The sequence below is a fragment of the Calonectris borealis genome, chromosome 5 (genome assembly GCF_964195595.1).
Source record: "Calonectris borealis chromosome 5, bCalBor7.hap1.2, whole genome shotgun sequence".
Lineage (NCBI taxonomy): Eukaryota > Metazoa > Chordata > Aves > Procellariiformes > Procellariidae > Calonectris > Calonectris borealis.
Genome location: NC_134316.1, coordinates 1707211 through 1723724, shown reverse-complemented (window position 1 = coordinate 1723724; position 16514 = coordinate 1707211).

The window sequence follows — 16514 nt, the reverse complement described above, 5'->3', positions numbered from 1 at the left end:
CACTCGCAGGAGGCCTGTGAGGTGTGAACGCTGCAGACAAGTGTGGTCTCGGGGCTGCACCACATCTACCCACTCTCTTCCCCCGCTGGGGAAGAGGGGACTCTACAGCCAAAGCTTTCACCAGCAGGCAGGACAGCCAAAAACCACTGCAGGGAGCAGACCCAGGAGCGGACTTTGGCCCCCTGCTATTAACACTACTGGATTTGACGGGAAAGAAAGCAACAGGCAACCAAGAGGGCAGAATCAGCATCTGGAACAATTCAATTTAAAATTAATTACATAAATTATGTAATGAGAAAAGATTAGCTAAATTAGTGTTTCTGTGTGAACTCAGAATGCAGATAGCATGACCACAGCCTGTGCCTTGAGCGCACTCCTGCTCTGCATTAACGCTCTCCATTGCTGCAGACAATATCTCATTTGGTGTAGTTGGCGACTGAAATATTTCAAGTTTCAGACAGAGATGAATTGAGGTCTGCAGCATTAACTCTTTCCCCCTAGTTGAGCCCCTGCCGGAGTACCCGACAGCACCTCCATGACACCACGACCGTCAGTGCCAGGCACAACAGAGCTCTGGCTCAACGTGAGGAAGCGTCATCTCGAGCTGACACTGTCGCATAATGGCTGACCTTGGGCTGCTTCTGAAGAAAATGAATTAGCTTACAGAGGTAGTCAACTGGAAAGCTGAAACTATCATTTTCCAAAGATATTCAGGGTAAAAAGCCTCAGGGACAATCTTCTGTCAGTTTCTGAGACTTGATTAACTGCCTTAATTCCACATGATTAATGGCTTTCAAATCTCAGGAGACCCAAGTCTCTGTGCGCATCGTATGACTGGAGTGTCTTTAAAAAAGCCTTTCTCTAAAGACCCCTACGAGTTGCTCGAGAGCCGCAGCCACTGGTGTCCCCAACAGACCGTACAACCCTGTGCCCTCCTCGTGCTCCCAGCGGCAGCTCTTCCTCCTCCTGTCCCACCCGCTTCACACACAGAGGGGATGCAGAGAGAGATCACACTTCACATCAACCGGGAAAAGCTGTTTGCCTACAACAGCTGGACAGCGGCTGTCTCACCCACTGAAATCCCAGAGGGAAATATGTCTGCTGGAAAAACGACTAGTGACAACCCCTCAATGAGTCCCAGCTTTGAGACACCCAACACTTTCCTCTGAAAGCATTTACGAGCTAGCTCGCTGATCTATGCATCGTGTCAGAGAGCTACGAGCACGAGCACAGCAAGGAACTGGGAAGGCAGGCGGGGTTAGCCCAGAGATCTCCCCTCATACGAACTGAAGGGACTCTCGTGAGAGGGCCAGGACTGTTATAGACAGCCAAGACCTGGCAGGGGTGAGAACTGACCGGTGAAGCTTCTGGTCTGCAGATGAACAGAGAGAAAGATGGGCCAGACTGGAGAACCTGCTGGAAAGATTGCTCCTTGGAAAGGACTCTCCATTGCTTCACGGCTGCTGAAGAGCAGCTTTGCATCACAGGCTGAAGATTGCCACCACTTTGTGCCCTGCAGCACTAACCAGGAAAGGGACCTCTGTGGGTGGCACTTCATCTGCGCAGAAGTTGGCTATCCAGAGGGACAAAGCCAGCCACTTACCATTTTCCTGCCAGGTCTTGGCTGTGGAGGACCAGATGTCTGCATCTCTCTCCACAGAGAAAAGGACAGACTCAAAAATCGAATGGCCTCATGTGGGTTGCTGTTTATAGCTGTGGTGAGACTATGTTAAATACCTCTTTGGTGGGCCCCTCCTTGCTTGCGTTCTGCAGAGAGAAAGAGATGTGGGTTTAGGAACACAGGGTCACTACAGTAGAAAAACCAGATAGAGTCACACAAGGTGGTGGCTGGAAGAGACCTCTGAAGGTCCTACCTCTCACTTGGTGTGAGATCATCATCAACACTAGACCCAGTCAGCTATGCCTTTGTCCACTGAGTCTGGAGGGGAGGAAGGCACGGCAGGGTGAGCTAAGATGAGGGGAAGCTTTTTTCCCAAGGCTCAGTTTTACTAAGACCTGCAGGGCCATGCTGCACATCAAATGCTATCACACCACACACAGGCTCTGGGCAGGGAGTTCAGCCACTGCCAGGGATCACTTGTCTTCCCTCATTTTGCTGACTTCTCAGCTCCCAGTGCTTACGTGCTGGGTTTGGAACAGGGAGAGCTGGCTTCTCCACACCTCGGTTCAAGCTCTTCACTGAAGAGCTGCAATGAGGGAGATGCAGGCACCTCGGAAAGAGGTCTGCTGCACCCAGAGTGGTGGGAAGGGAGGAGAGGCAGTGTTCATACCATCTGGCTTGGTGCTTAACCAAGAAGACCAGGTTCTGTCAGTGGGAGAAGGCTTCTAACCCCCCTTCACCAGCCACAGAAACCTAGTCCCTACAGTGGGCACCCTCCCAACCTGGACAACAGGAACACTTCCTTTTGCCAGGATCAAGTCAGCTAGTAGAAAAGCCTACCTCAGCATCTCTCTCACCACGAGAGGAGTTTGCTGGACTTTGGTGGATAACCACAAGCCACAGCATCCCTCTGTATCTCAGGGACCAGGTCTCTACTATTTTAGGGATGTCGTCTTCTCTTCTGCTCTCCAACAGAAATGACTCTAGAGCGTGAGAAAGGTGTTCAGGTCTGTATTTCCATGTGCCTCTGAGAACCACCAGGTCCTTCAATGGCCCTGGCAGGGGGACTGCTGTGCTAGCACTCTCATCCTGCTGACGTTGCTCTTCAGAGCCACAAATGACGCCTTGGGTGTCAGCCGTGACACCTATACAAGAGACCTGTGACACAGAGCAGAACAAATGGTGGAAAGAAACCTTAAGAAAATGATCAAAACTCTACTGAAGAGTTAGCAAAACCCTGCTGATTATGGCTGTTGTCCATGTGTGCAATAACAGTCAAAACCAATTTCATTCTCTTCAGTGATCACTAGTGGATGCTCCCAAGGGATCAGCAGTGAGGGGAAGCCCAGGCAGTATGGTCCAGTCTTGCAACCTAACGCGGTGGTCGAAATGCAAATGGAAAGAGAAGAATATGAAAAGAAAGAAGCAAGCATTGGCCTCGTCACCTCATATTACTTGCCACATCAGCATGTGTTCTCCAGATGAATAATGCTTGTTTCACAGTTCATGGTAAACATGGTGATGTTGAACTCTGGACTTCTTATTATAAACAAAATCAAATTAATGTATTGAATGAGTATGAAGTTGTTAAGTACACATGCACCACACGGGTCTTATACAAGACATCAGTAAAACACTGGTAGCTGAATCATTCATCACTTCTCAAAGGTTAAAACAGCAGAGCCTCCAGTAAAAATGCACAGTATTTTATGCAGCACAAGGTCCATAATGGATAAAAAATTCATCCCGTTTCTGCCCTTGTTAATAGAATGCAAGAACTGTGCATCTACAGGATCTATAAATAAACTACCAAGGCTGACTTGCTTCTACTGTACTTAATGGTAGGAAATTGCATAGAAGAGCTGCTCAGACAGCCAGTGACCTTGAGAAGTTGATGTGAAGAGAATACATACAGGTTGATTGCGCTTTCCTGAGGTGGGCTTCTGAGCGAGGTTATCGCAGCAAATATACAGCAGAGCTGAAATTTTCTGATTTGTATTATGGAAAGTCAGAACGTAGCTCAGATGAACTGAACTGAATTACACATGGATTGGATTATTATTTTTATTTATTTATATTTATACAGAAAATGAAAGTGCTGCATGGATCAATATAGTGTTCATTCTCAGAGCGAAACCTGGCTCTGTAGAAACAACTATTGAACTTCATTGGGCACCCACTCTCACACTTATTTATTTGTACCATTTTCCATTAAACGCCTCTGAGCTTTTGCTATTAAATGAATCTGTGCTGACTAAGGCATGGGGCAGATAGTTTCTGTTAACATACAGGCAACAGTTCATCTCTGTAGTGCTTCCCTGTTTGGGGCACTCGCTAGACTTCCCCCCTCTGCCCATATGCTCAGAGGCAGGCAGACATCCTAACACACTTAGGAGAAGGGTTTGAAGCTGAATTTGAGATCCCTGCCTGGGCGCTCCCTGCCACAGCCCACAGTGCCCATGCCTGACCCTGCTCTCTGGCAGGGAAAACATTTGATAAAAGGACAATACCATTACACCTAAGGACTTTACTTGGTGTTTCCCATTGTAGTACCTTGTTTTCATTGCTTACACCTTGGACAAGCTTTCAGCATCTTAGTTTACATTTTCTGTGCTAGGTCAGTCCCAAGCTGATCTTTCTGGAATGTTTCCACTGCAATAAGTAGGCTATTTTAAGAGCAATAGCAGATAAAAACATGAGGGAGGGTGAAGGCCCAAGGTCTGGCTGGGAGGATGGGGATGGGAACTGGAAGAGAAAGGAGGGAACAGTGTTGAGAAACCTGGATGGACCAGGCTTATTTATAGAAAAGTGCAGGGACTGGATGATGAGGAAGGATGAGGACAAGCAAAGAGAAGTCAAAAGCTCATGACTTTGGGGGAAAAGGGCAGTGCTTACTGGACCACAGCCTCCCAAACAAAACCTGCGCCTCACCATATGCTGGCATCCCACCGTACCATGCACGCCCTGCTCCCCTCAAGTGCTGGTGTGCAGATCATCCTTCTGCTCCCTTAGCTCTGCTAGTGACAGAGATCTGTACATGGATCTAAATGTCTCAGCTGTGCTGCGTGATTTAAATAAAGGCTGTATCACAATGCATATCTCACTCCTGGTTTGTTCAGAGGGAAGCCTTTCAGTGACTGTGTTATGCACAGACAAGCAGATCTAATTAAAGCTGTTTGCAGGAGTGTCAGGGATCTGTGCAGAGGCTGAAAAGGTCACAAGGCTGTGAGTGTCAATGGGACAACTGAATTTATTTTTCCACAAACACAACTAATAAAGAAACTTCAGTAAGGTCATAAATCAAGTGTTAAAATTTGAGGATACATACTGGTCTTGTGCCTAGACCCCTGTTGCGTATGCAATACATTGACTGATGGATTAGTACCATAGGATCATAGAATAACTCAAGTTGGAAGGCCTCTTGTCCAACTTCCTGCTGAAGCAGGGTCAGCCGTGAGATCAGACCAGATTCCTCAGGGCTTTATTCAGTCAGGTTCTGAAAATCTTCAAGGACGGAGACTGTACAATGTCTCTGAGCAACCTGTTCCTCTCCCGGACTGTCCCCATGGGAGTACAGCCTATTAACCACCACCACCCTCTGAGACCAACCATCCAGCCAGGCTTTTACTCAACTGTTTGTCCACTCACTCAGACTGTAATGTCCAAACTTGGAAACACAAATATTGTAGGACAGAAGAATATTGTGTTAAAAAAATTGCTAAAGTCAAGGTAACTGCCACCCGCTGCACTCCTTTTGTCTGCACATTCAGTCATTTTATCATAGAAGATAATCAGGTTGGTCAGGTGTAATGGCACCTTCTCCTCCTTCATGTACCCAAAAGTATGGCCCAAGGCAACTTGCTCTGTGATTTTCCCAGGGGTAGGTCCCTGGATTGTTCTTTCAGTCTTTTCTGAAGATGGCTACATCATCTGTCTTTCTCTAGTTGCAAGAGAACTCCCCTGATCACCACGACTTTTCAAAGATGATAGAGAGCAGCCTTGCAAGGACATCATCTAATTCTCTCAGCACTTTCGGATGCATCCCACCTGGTCCCATGGATTTGTATGGATCAAGTTTTCACAAGCAATCCCTGAGTAGATAGTGGATAACACTGCTGGTAGTTTTTCTCCTCCTTGAACCCCTTCTCCATGCACAGAGGCCCAGGAGACCTTGCTGGTAAAAACAGAAGGAAAGAAGGCATGGAGTGCCTCAGCCTCATCTGTATCTGCTGTCTCTAAATCACCCACCCCATCTAGCAACTGGCTCACGTGTTCCTTCTTCAGCTTATTATTGCTAATCTAGTGGTAGAAGCTCTTCTTGTTGTCCTTGACATGCCTTGCAAGTCTCAAATCCAGGTGGCATTTGGCTTTCCTGATACCATCCCTACAGGCTCAGACAGTATTTCTAAATTCCTCCTTTGTAGCCTGTCCCTGCTTCTCCCTCCCGTGTGCTGCCTTTCTGCACAAGACCCCCATCCTGACTTCCCTGCTTAGCCAAGCTGTCTTGTCTCCTTTGTTTGGGGATGGACAGTTCTTGTGCTTGAAGGGTGCTCTCCTTACAGACCTGCCAGCTTTCTTGAACATCTTTGTCCTTCAGAGCTGCCTCCCATGGGATCTCACCTACCAGTTTCCTAAATAAACCAAAATCTGCTCTCCTGAAGTCCAGGCTCTGTATTGTGATACTCTTTCATCACTTCCTTCACAATCTTGACTATTTCCCGGTCGGTTCAGACAAGGCTGGCATTGATTACCACATCCCCATTAGCAGTAGCTGAGCTCTGCAAGACCCTGATCATATTCTGCAAGGCTGAGCAGACTGGGACTGCATTCATAAGTGGCTTTAATGTTCATAAAGAAATAGTCTTTAATGACATTATCACCTTTTTTTTTTCACAAGGTCAAGACCCTGCAGTGATAGAACAACGAGGAATGAATACTGTTAAGTTGTGCCCATTTCAAGATCTAAGGATTCAGTTTTACTAAAATGTAAACCAGAAAATTACAGGAACACAAACCAGAGTTGAAAGAGTGTGGACTCTAAAATGCCACTGCCTTGCCGGTTTCCAGAGATAACATTAAAAAGTGCACTTCCTCTCTGCTGGCTCTCCAAACTTTGCCTGGTGTTTGCAAGTCAAGTTAGGTTCTTGTTGATTCATGTATCCGCAGGGAGCCATGACCGCAAGTCAAATTCTGCTCTGTTTCACAAGCAGATTCTCAGTAGCCTTTGGAGACACCAGAGGAAGCTGACACAACACCTATTCTCCATTGTTTGCTCCAGAAATGTTATTTCCATCTGCCTTCTGCCCAACCGTGTCTTAGAAAACAGTAACCACGAACTCTTTCCGCTGTTCCTGCAATGGGAATGTTACACATCAGCAGGGAAACAGCACTCTGTGGACATCCAAAAAGATAAAGCTGCTTTCCCCCGAAGCCTACTGCTGACTGCAGCACTGCCTGCAGGCTCTCTGAATTAGTCACAGCAACAACTCCGGCTCCTGCAGGAGATCTGGTAATCTCCTGCTCTCTCAGGGCACTGTCTAGTTCTGGAATGTCAGTTCCAATCCAACAACTGTCTCTTAAAACCAGCAAGACAAATGTTAACCCTTGGTTAACAAATGTCAACCCTTTGCAAGACAAATGTTAACCTTCCGTTGAGTCTTATCCCTTTAATTTGGAGTGAAACCGGAATGCTCAAAATACTTTGCAATAGCCAGGAAAAGAAGCATTTTAAAAACTTAAGTTTCCCAAACTCGTGGAAAACAAAGGCATCCCCAAATACTGAATGCCAACATGAAGATAGTCAGTGTGGCATGGTGGGACTGGCAGTAATACGTGCTGCCTCTGGTTTAGTAGATGACTTTGGTATGGTCACTCTTGCACCCCTAGCTAGGCTCCTCTTCTAAAAAATACTGAAAAAAAGGATTAGTGACACTGGACTCACTCGTAGCGTGCTGTGTGAATTGCACATGGCGAGTACTGTACAGATTCAGGTATCTGTATTACAATAAACTGGTCGTTACGTTGTGCCATTGCCAAAATCATTCTTCTTTTCCCAGGCAACATGGATCTTACTGAGACAGAAATGACTGTTCATTCACAGTTTAGAGTTATCGCAGGCTTTTTATAATCATTGCGCTTCTTTCTGATACTTGCACTATTATGAGTTTTAGTGCCAGTCCAAATTAAATTCATTTTACAATATGTATTTACTTTCCTGCTTCTTAATAGAACAATTTGGAAACCTACTGGCCGCTTTGAACAACAATACTATTTTTTCTTTATGGCAACAACATGGGTTCTGTGCCTTTCTTTTCTCAGGGATAACAGTCAGCCACAGCAGCACCTCAGCTTGCACAAGGTATTTTTTTACCTGCTGATCGCACACAAAACTATTCAGCAGTTTAGCATTTCCAAACTGTCATTTTGTCACACTACTGTCTGGTAATTACATTTATAATTCCTTATACTTAGGGGTGGGGGTGTGTGTAGAAATAGAATATCAAGTGAAATTTACTTTGTCTCCCATGTAGTGAGCAAATAAAACTTTGCTTATCTTATTGTAATTTCATGACCCACAGCATAAGCTGGTGAAAAAATCCTCAGTAATGTTATTTATCACTAACACAGAGTGCTGGACTCTTCCTTTAATCTTTGTTATGACAAAGACCGTAGAAAGGCTCCAGAACACATGGCTGGGAACACAGAGTCTTTGTGCCTGGAAGAGCACCAATGTTGCTTCCAGACCGAACAGTTTCTGCATTGCTCTCCCTTCACTCTTCTCTCTCCACACCTTAAGTATATCTATGTCTCTTCTTTCATAACAACTGTTTTTACAGCTGTTTCCTAGTCTTAAGTGATAAACATACTTGTGATACTCTGACTATTTCATACAGGTATCCCAAATGATTTGGGGAGAGAGAATACACTGAGATGAGGAGAACTTTGGGAGGAAACAATCTCCTTATCATGCCAGATGTCACTATGAATAAAGACCTTGGAAGAAAAAGTATCATTAATGCAGCTTAGGTGATGTTGTTTTTGCAGGTGTGCCAGCATCAGTGGAATACATTACAATGAAGGCTGGTTTTCTTTGCTGAGGAAAGAACAGGAAGAGTTGACAAGAGAGCTTGTGGAAATTCCAATCAGTCCCTTCCCATTTTCTTTAAAATGGCTCCGTGTCCTCGGGAGTGGTGCACAGCCTGGTGTGGTTCAAATGCACAGTTCAAATGAGGCATAACTCTGGCAGCCTAAGTGGATAAACAAAAAGGAAAGAACTTGTCCCATCATCGTTATTTCACTCCAAAGCGTGTTTACTGTCACTGAGTGATGATTCAGCTCCGAGTTCAGTGGCACTGAAGGCTATAAACACACAAAGACAGTCTCAATGAACAAGAGTAAGGAAAGTGATTCTTGCATTCATTTTACAGAGAGGACTAATGCAGAAAGCAAGGAATCATCAAAAAGACACTTGCTTTTATGCATTAGGTTACTGACTCTGCCTTACAGGATTGCTGACATGCATAGAGCACATACCAAACTGTCTGTCCATCTCACATAAAGTCCTGCCAGTGCAGGGAACCAAGTCCAAGATTCAGACGTCCCACAACTACACTGACGACAGTCCCATCCTCCCCCTGCTTCCAGCCTGCTCCGCTCCCGAGGACACAGAGCCACTTCTAAAAAAATGTGAAGGGGCTGTTCTGAATTTCCTATCTAATCTCTTGTGAAAAAACAAGTCAGAAAACATTCCCTACAGGTCCAGAAGTGCTGGTGGCAGAGAAATGTCCCTCAAAAAGCCATCCAGTCCTTGTGTGATGACACCCAGGACAGAAGAGTTGCTTGGGACCTGCCCTGGAAATGCTGGGAAGACCAGGCAGCTGCAGTTTCCCTCTCCACGTTTCCCCTGCGGCACTCTCAGACGGACGTATGCCCGAGGACAGTGAAAACATCGGTACAAAAGAGGGTTTGTCACCTCATCTTCCAGCCACCAGAGCTCATGAGCGTGGTGGTGCCAGAGGACAGTCCCTGGCAGCTCCCTTTCTACGATGGGTCTAAAATAGCAATGTCATTTAGCAAAGCAAACTTTAGTTTATAGGATAATTAATGTGAGGCAGCCATGAAGATATCCTTAGGAGGATCAGCAACATTCACCACAGTGTTAAATCCTGCTGTCAGTGCACTGTGAAATAAGATAAAAATAGACTGAATCTGGTGGCAGCCAGCACTGCCTGTGTGAAGCAATCCTGCCTGCATCCTACATTTTGGGGCTGGTAAGAGAACAAGATGGCATATTTCCGCTTCCTCAGCTCTGTTTCTACTGCTCTTCCTGTTTTAATTGAATATTGCGAGTGAAAGCTGAGGTGAAATTGCGATTTCAGGGGTTTACAACACAATATTTTCAGAGGAAAGCATGTACCATGAAGTTGCAATGTTCTGAAATTCTTCACAACTGCGAAGCAAGGTAGCTGCTTGCCCAATTTAACTCGTAAACCCTGAGGAAAGAGATCTTACAGGGGATGCTCTCCTCTCAGTAGGAAAACATAGATTTGATCTGTCAGCATCTATATCAATCAAATCATAGTTCGTGTCTTAATTTCACCAGAAGGGATCACTCTGAGTAACTGAAAGGGCACCATCAGGCAAGTTTTAAGCATTTGTGAAAATGAAGGCCTTCTCTGTGTTGCAAAAGACACCTCTAAAGAACAAAACTACTTCCAAAAAAGGATCATTCATCACTGCCTAAAATAGTAACCTTCAGTTCTGCAGCATCTAAAGAGTAAAATTTCAGAATCTCTTTTTGTACCTTTTGCCAATTCTTTAAAAAGAAGCCAGAGAATAGTTCAATAACATTCTATAATTAGTCTAATAATGCTCCTTTCCTTTTTTTGATTATCTACTCATAGGCAGAGCTGATTTTGTCTAGTAAGAGGGGGAGAATCAGGAATACTCCAAAAAAACCAAACCAACCCCACTACGGATCAGTTCATGGGATGGAAAGGTCTGGAACACCATTCCAGGCTACTCAGCCAGGGACTCACCCAGGACCCAAAGCATACCCTTTGCACACTCATCCTTACCTGCACTTCAGAAGAGCACTGTGCCACGGCCACTCACCTTATATATCACATTTTGCCTGCTTCAGAGTGCACAACCTCAGCCTAATGTGTAGTTCAGATAATTGCTGCTTTGTTCCATCTATCTCACAGAATAAACCCCAAATTAAACTAATAACCATTACTATGTTGTGCTGTTGTTCTGAAAAGTGCAAGAAAACCTGAAGATCCGTAATGTACCTGGCTCTAGCAAGGTTTTCATAATTAAACAGTTCTTCAGAATTTATCTTTTCTGCATTTACACAGAAAGACCCAAATGTTACAAAAACCTAATTTCTGCAGAGTAGCTCCATAGTATACAATGCAACAACAAAAATCTTATTTGGTATTAATCCCATTCATTATAGAATTAAAAACACTACACAAAGGTTTTCTTGTCCCAAATGTCTTTCAACTGTGCCCATTCTGCAAACATCTTGGGCTTCAATTCAGTAAACAATAAAACAAGACTGAAGCACACAGATACGCTGCCAAGTCATTATTTCTGTCATTATTAAGGTAGAAAGTTGACACCCTTAGCTAACTTGGAGCACCAAAACCAATGACCAGTAAATTGTGTGCGCCATGAATAACTCATGAGTCCTTTTGAGGGTTTTTTGCCAGTTCTCTTGAAACCAACCAAAATAATGCAGGATGATGACAAAGATGTATCATCTCTGTTGTTACGATGTGAGTCTTATCTGCCCAGCCAGCTCATTTGTCTGAAAGTAATCATTGTCTCATGGATGGTTTGTATTCCTGGTTTATGCTCTAGGAGCACTGTGTTATTTAGATCCGCACTCTGTTTGAAGTTTGAAAATAAGCTACCAGTGAGCTTCACAGCTCAAGTGGTGCCCAAGCACCAAGCCCAAGCCGAGGCAGAACAGGCAGTCCTGCTCAATATCTTCTAACTGGGTATTTCAAGAGCCCAAATAGATGAAAACATCATCAAAAATAGAGAAGACTTTGGAACAAGTGAAACAAGAAACAGAGAACACAAGAGGCCAGGAACAGAGAAGATTGCTGTAGACTTCCAGCCAGAAACCCTGGGGTGTTGTTATCAGATTAGCCAGAGTGACCAGTCAGACCACCCACTGATCAGTGCCCCAGAACCAGGTTTAAAGTCTTACTCTGCCCTACGGCTGTCCTAGAGCATCTCCAGCGCAGAGCTGCGTGCCCATGCTCTCAGGACTGCCTCACCTCAGGGAGCCTTTTTTGCGCAAAATCAAGACCCTCTAGGAAGTAGTTTCTGTGTGACCTCTCTGTCCCAAGATGTCTTCACAAGGACTGATAGGAGAGATGCAGCAGACCTTGTGCACTGTCCTTTTCACATGGCTCAGTGTTGCACAAGGGCCTGCTCCTCCCAGTGACATGGAAAAGGACACAATGCCATTAAACACAATTAAGATTTGTACTGTAATAAACTGTTACGCAGTAGTTTACTGTACAATCCAGCCCTAAACAGAAACTATGACATTCACGGTATGATACTGTCCCCAAAACCTATGTAAGTTGTGTGAATAGAGGTCTATGTTAATGACATCATCGTGACAGTGTGCATTTTCTGCCTAACCATTCCAGTTTTAATACAGCACTGTATTGCCAAAGCCCTTCTTAGCATCTGGGGAACGTGAGACTTTGTCGAGAGGGTGTAAAAATACTACCAAGGTATTTAGAAAAATCCAGACTAATTCTGAACAAACTTCTGAGCAGAGCAAATTAGCCCCAAAAGGCCTGAGCGCTAACACAGGTATCTTGTAACGGCACCTGAGTTCTGTCACGCACAGCAAGCAGGTATCAGCCTGAGATTGAACTGCACTCCTATACCAACGCTTTCTCCTTCCTACCTGCTCTGAAAATGTATTTCACCTGAGCTCCTCCTGGCTGGGAGTAGGAACAAAGAGGAGGGATATTTTTGTGGTGCTACAGCTTCTTTTGGAAATTTAATAACAATTTTAGAAAAAGATTAAAGAGTGTTTTAATCAACTTCAAACAGACAACAGATGTTGGCTTTAATAAAAATGAGTTATGAAAGAGAAGGGAATAACAAGAATTAATTAGAGGATGCTGAGGAAAGAAAGAAAGAAAGTCCAGAAATCTGACATTGCCTTACAATTAGTTTATAGATTAGCATCCCCTCAGGACAGGTGGATACTCTTTCTTTACTTGTTTTTAATAAAGACAGTATCACATTGGTATCACCAGTACCAAAAGCACAGATCATTAGCTCTCTATTTCAGTCGTGTAAACACAGCCCACAGAGTCATCACTCCAGCCTCTAGGAGCATCTCTTCTGAAAGCCAAGCACCGCGCCGGCAGTACGCACGTCTTCTGAACGCACATGCAGTGTTTGCAGTGCCTGGGTGCAAACCTCACTGCAGTGACAGTAAAGGAAGAACAAGTTGCTCACAGCAGGCTAACAGGTGAAAGGGAACATTTGTTCTGGTACTTTGGGGAGCAAGGTGATGGGTAATCAGCAGAGAAAAGAAATATTGCCAAATGAATGATGGAATGTGGACCGACTGTCTTTTTTCTTTTGCAACAGCAATAGACCCTATTGCAGGCCTCTGAATGACCTCCTCCAGTACAGCGACTCCCACGCAGTAATAATGAAGAAGGATCAGTAACAGGCATCACTGAAATTACAGGCTATGCAGAAGTCATTCTCTGCATAAACTGTAGTAGCTGCAGTAGTGTGGAGCTCTCTCCTCTAACATGGAGAAGCACTCCATCACAAAATACTGGAATGGGAAAATGTGCATGATAAAAGTGAAATGATATCCAGAAGCATCAGATATAAAACCAGTACAGAAAGCTAAACTGACCGCTTGGTCTTCTAAAATACATGGACTTGGAATAGAAGACAGAATGACTGTAAAATATTATATGTAGAATCATGGAAGGGGAGGTGTTAAGGAGTAATTCAGAAGTATTGGACCTCCCAAATGATGGGTGCCATTTCCCACAGTCAGGCAGGACAGTGTGGGATGCCAAAGCTTGCATCAAAGAACCCTTTTGCTTTGTTAAGCCCATTACTTAAGCAGGGTGTCCTGGCACAGCGACTAACAGTAACCATGAATAACAGGCCGAAGGTACAGAGGGACTCATCTAGAAGGACTCCAAAGGTATAACCTAAGGGAATCTCTCACTAGTGGGCACCCACGTCCTTTTATGTCCCACTCCAACAAAGACATCCAAAATTGAACAATTCTTTGAAAATCCAGGCTCTGATGCTGCATGGCATTATGTGGTTGGTGACATCAGTGTCACTGGAGTAATCGGAGCTAAGAGCCTGCTCAAAGTGCTTTGCTAAATGAAGGCTATGAACTGAGATGGGGGGAGGTAAGGGAAAGTATAGGCTTACGTAGTGCTGCAGGAATAGGAATAAGGCTTCACACAGGAGAAATCTCACTGGGGGGGTCCCAGTTTGGCCATAAGCATGGCAGTCACCTTGTGCACAGAGTTTACCTCTAAGCGAACAGAGATGTTTTCCATCATCAGGTGCAAACACCAGCAGCTGGCTACTACAGCAGTCATTGACAATCATGGTTAAATGGAACTTACTTCCCTGAAAGATGAGGGTTATAAAGACCTGACCAGTTTCACCCCTCCTGCTCTGAGGAACTATGTCACTGATCAGCAGCCCTGACTCATAATCCTCCACGCACCCTGCTGAGCCTCACTCCCCACCAGTGAGCTGTTCTCTTCACCTCCATGAGAAACTGTCACATGCAATCCAGTGCGTTGTCCTTGCGGATAACACCACCAGCTTCAGCTGACCTGCTAGATCCTTGCAGCCTGCTATGAGTTTTACTGGGGGCATCAAGCTGTACCTGCCACTGGCCATCTCATGGTCACAATGCCTGTGCAACCCAACACTGGAGTGAAGAAATCCAAAGGGATACCGGAGCACAGAGGTACCGAGTAGCCATAGCAACCCACAGTGGCTATCTATTTTCCTTCCTACTATGTTAGTGCTTTTCTCTTATGCTACTGATTTTCTATCATACTGTATAAGCCGCAGGCCCAACTGTTCTTCAGCCAGCTGAGATGCTAACATTCTTTGAAAATAATTTTATTAACAGGTTTTCTTCTCATCATCTTAAAAGCACTGCAGTGAACTTGGACTTTATCAAAAAAGGAGAGAGAAAGAAAGGAAAGAGATGCCACCAGTGCTTAGTCTCACCAGACTGCAAGCTGGTGTAACCATTTACGTATCTTACTCTCATTTACTAGTCTTATGTGAAAATGACTGACAGCTTCATTTTGCCAGGATTCCTGTGACTAGGAGAGCCGGGGAGCCAGCAGCCACTCCTGGTTCGGCATTTGTGCTCAGCCCCCTGACCGCAGGCAGCTATGGGCTCCTCCTCTGCCCTGTGACCAGCCAGTGGTCCTCTTGGAGACAGTAGAAACGATGGTGGAAAGATTGGACCTGGTCATGCCACAGGAGGGCACAGGAGCTCCTTCGGGCAAGTCAAGCAGGGACTGCAGGACTCGGTCTTTACATCTCAGAGAAGCCACGGCAGCAAACAGCTCTTTCTAAGCTTCACCCACTGGACTTGCTGGCGCTCTCCTCCTATTCCACTTCTGCAATATGAAGGGCTTATCATATAAAGGTCAGCCTTGACCTGTGGTCCAAACAAATTAATTTAGGGCAAAATTAGGATGAGAGAAAAACCATACAACTGACACCAAATTTCATCATAAATGGACTGATGAACCTCACCTTCAGAAAAGAAGAGACAGGTCATTCTGTCAGAACTGGCTGCCTCCTGCAGAATCTTAACGACTTATTTACTTATTATTTATTTACTATTCCTGTTAGTATGTAAGGAAGAGGGGACCGAGTGAAGAAAAGCAAGAAATGTATTTGAAATTTGTAATAATGTGTACTCCCTGTCACGCTGTATTAAAGTTCTGCCAGGCAAGCACTAAATTGGGATGTTCTACAAGAGTTAACTAAATACAAGGAAACCAATGTGCCATTTTTTTATACTTGCACCTAAGGAGCAGGAACGCTTACCCCAGCAAATGGTCTGCTGTCAGCATATGTATTTAGGACCAGCTGTGCACCTGTCCGATACTGCAGTAGCCATAGCTAGTGTCCCTGAACCCCATCTCACTGCAGAGGAACTTACTTCGTGTTACCATTATAAACATGAAAGTAACCCAGCTTTTTCCAGATTACAAATTTTAACTAGAAAGGAAACCTTCCTGCTTCAGAGTAGATTTGGGCTACTTAAGTTTTGGCAAAGAAATTATCACCCCTCTTCTACAGGAAGGAAAATTTCACTGGAAGAAAAACAACAGTGCTGCTTAATGAACAGGACATGCAGGTGTGATGAACCTGTGAAAACATGTCCGAATCAAACATCATTGCGTGAGGCCATAGCTGGTGCATGTCAGAAAGACAAAGTGTTCCAAGACCTTTGTCAAGCAAAACCTCAAAGCAAGATATATGAGGAGAAGACCATTTTATCACACACTGCCTAGAACAGCACTGGATAACATTTTCTGGAGGAGAAAGTTAGCTAACACCATCTCCTGAAAGGGGTTGTGAATTAGGTTCGGGAGCTTGTAACTACCTTCCAACTCTTTATGACTTTAGGCGAGTAGAAGCCTAAAAATTCCTTAAATTGTAACATGGGGTCACATGAAGGAAAAGGTTAATATCTACCACTACAGAATCACAACGTTGGTGTCACTGAAGGAATGCATGGCTGCTAGCTGCAGAACTTTAATTCCCTCAGATACTTTATTACTGATAGTTTTTCTGTGCAGTACCAATGGCAAGCCATCTA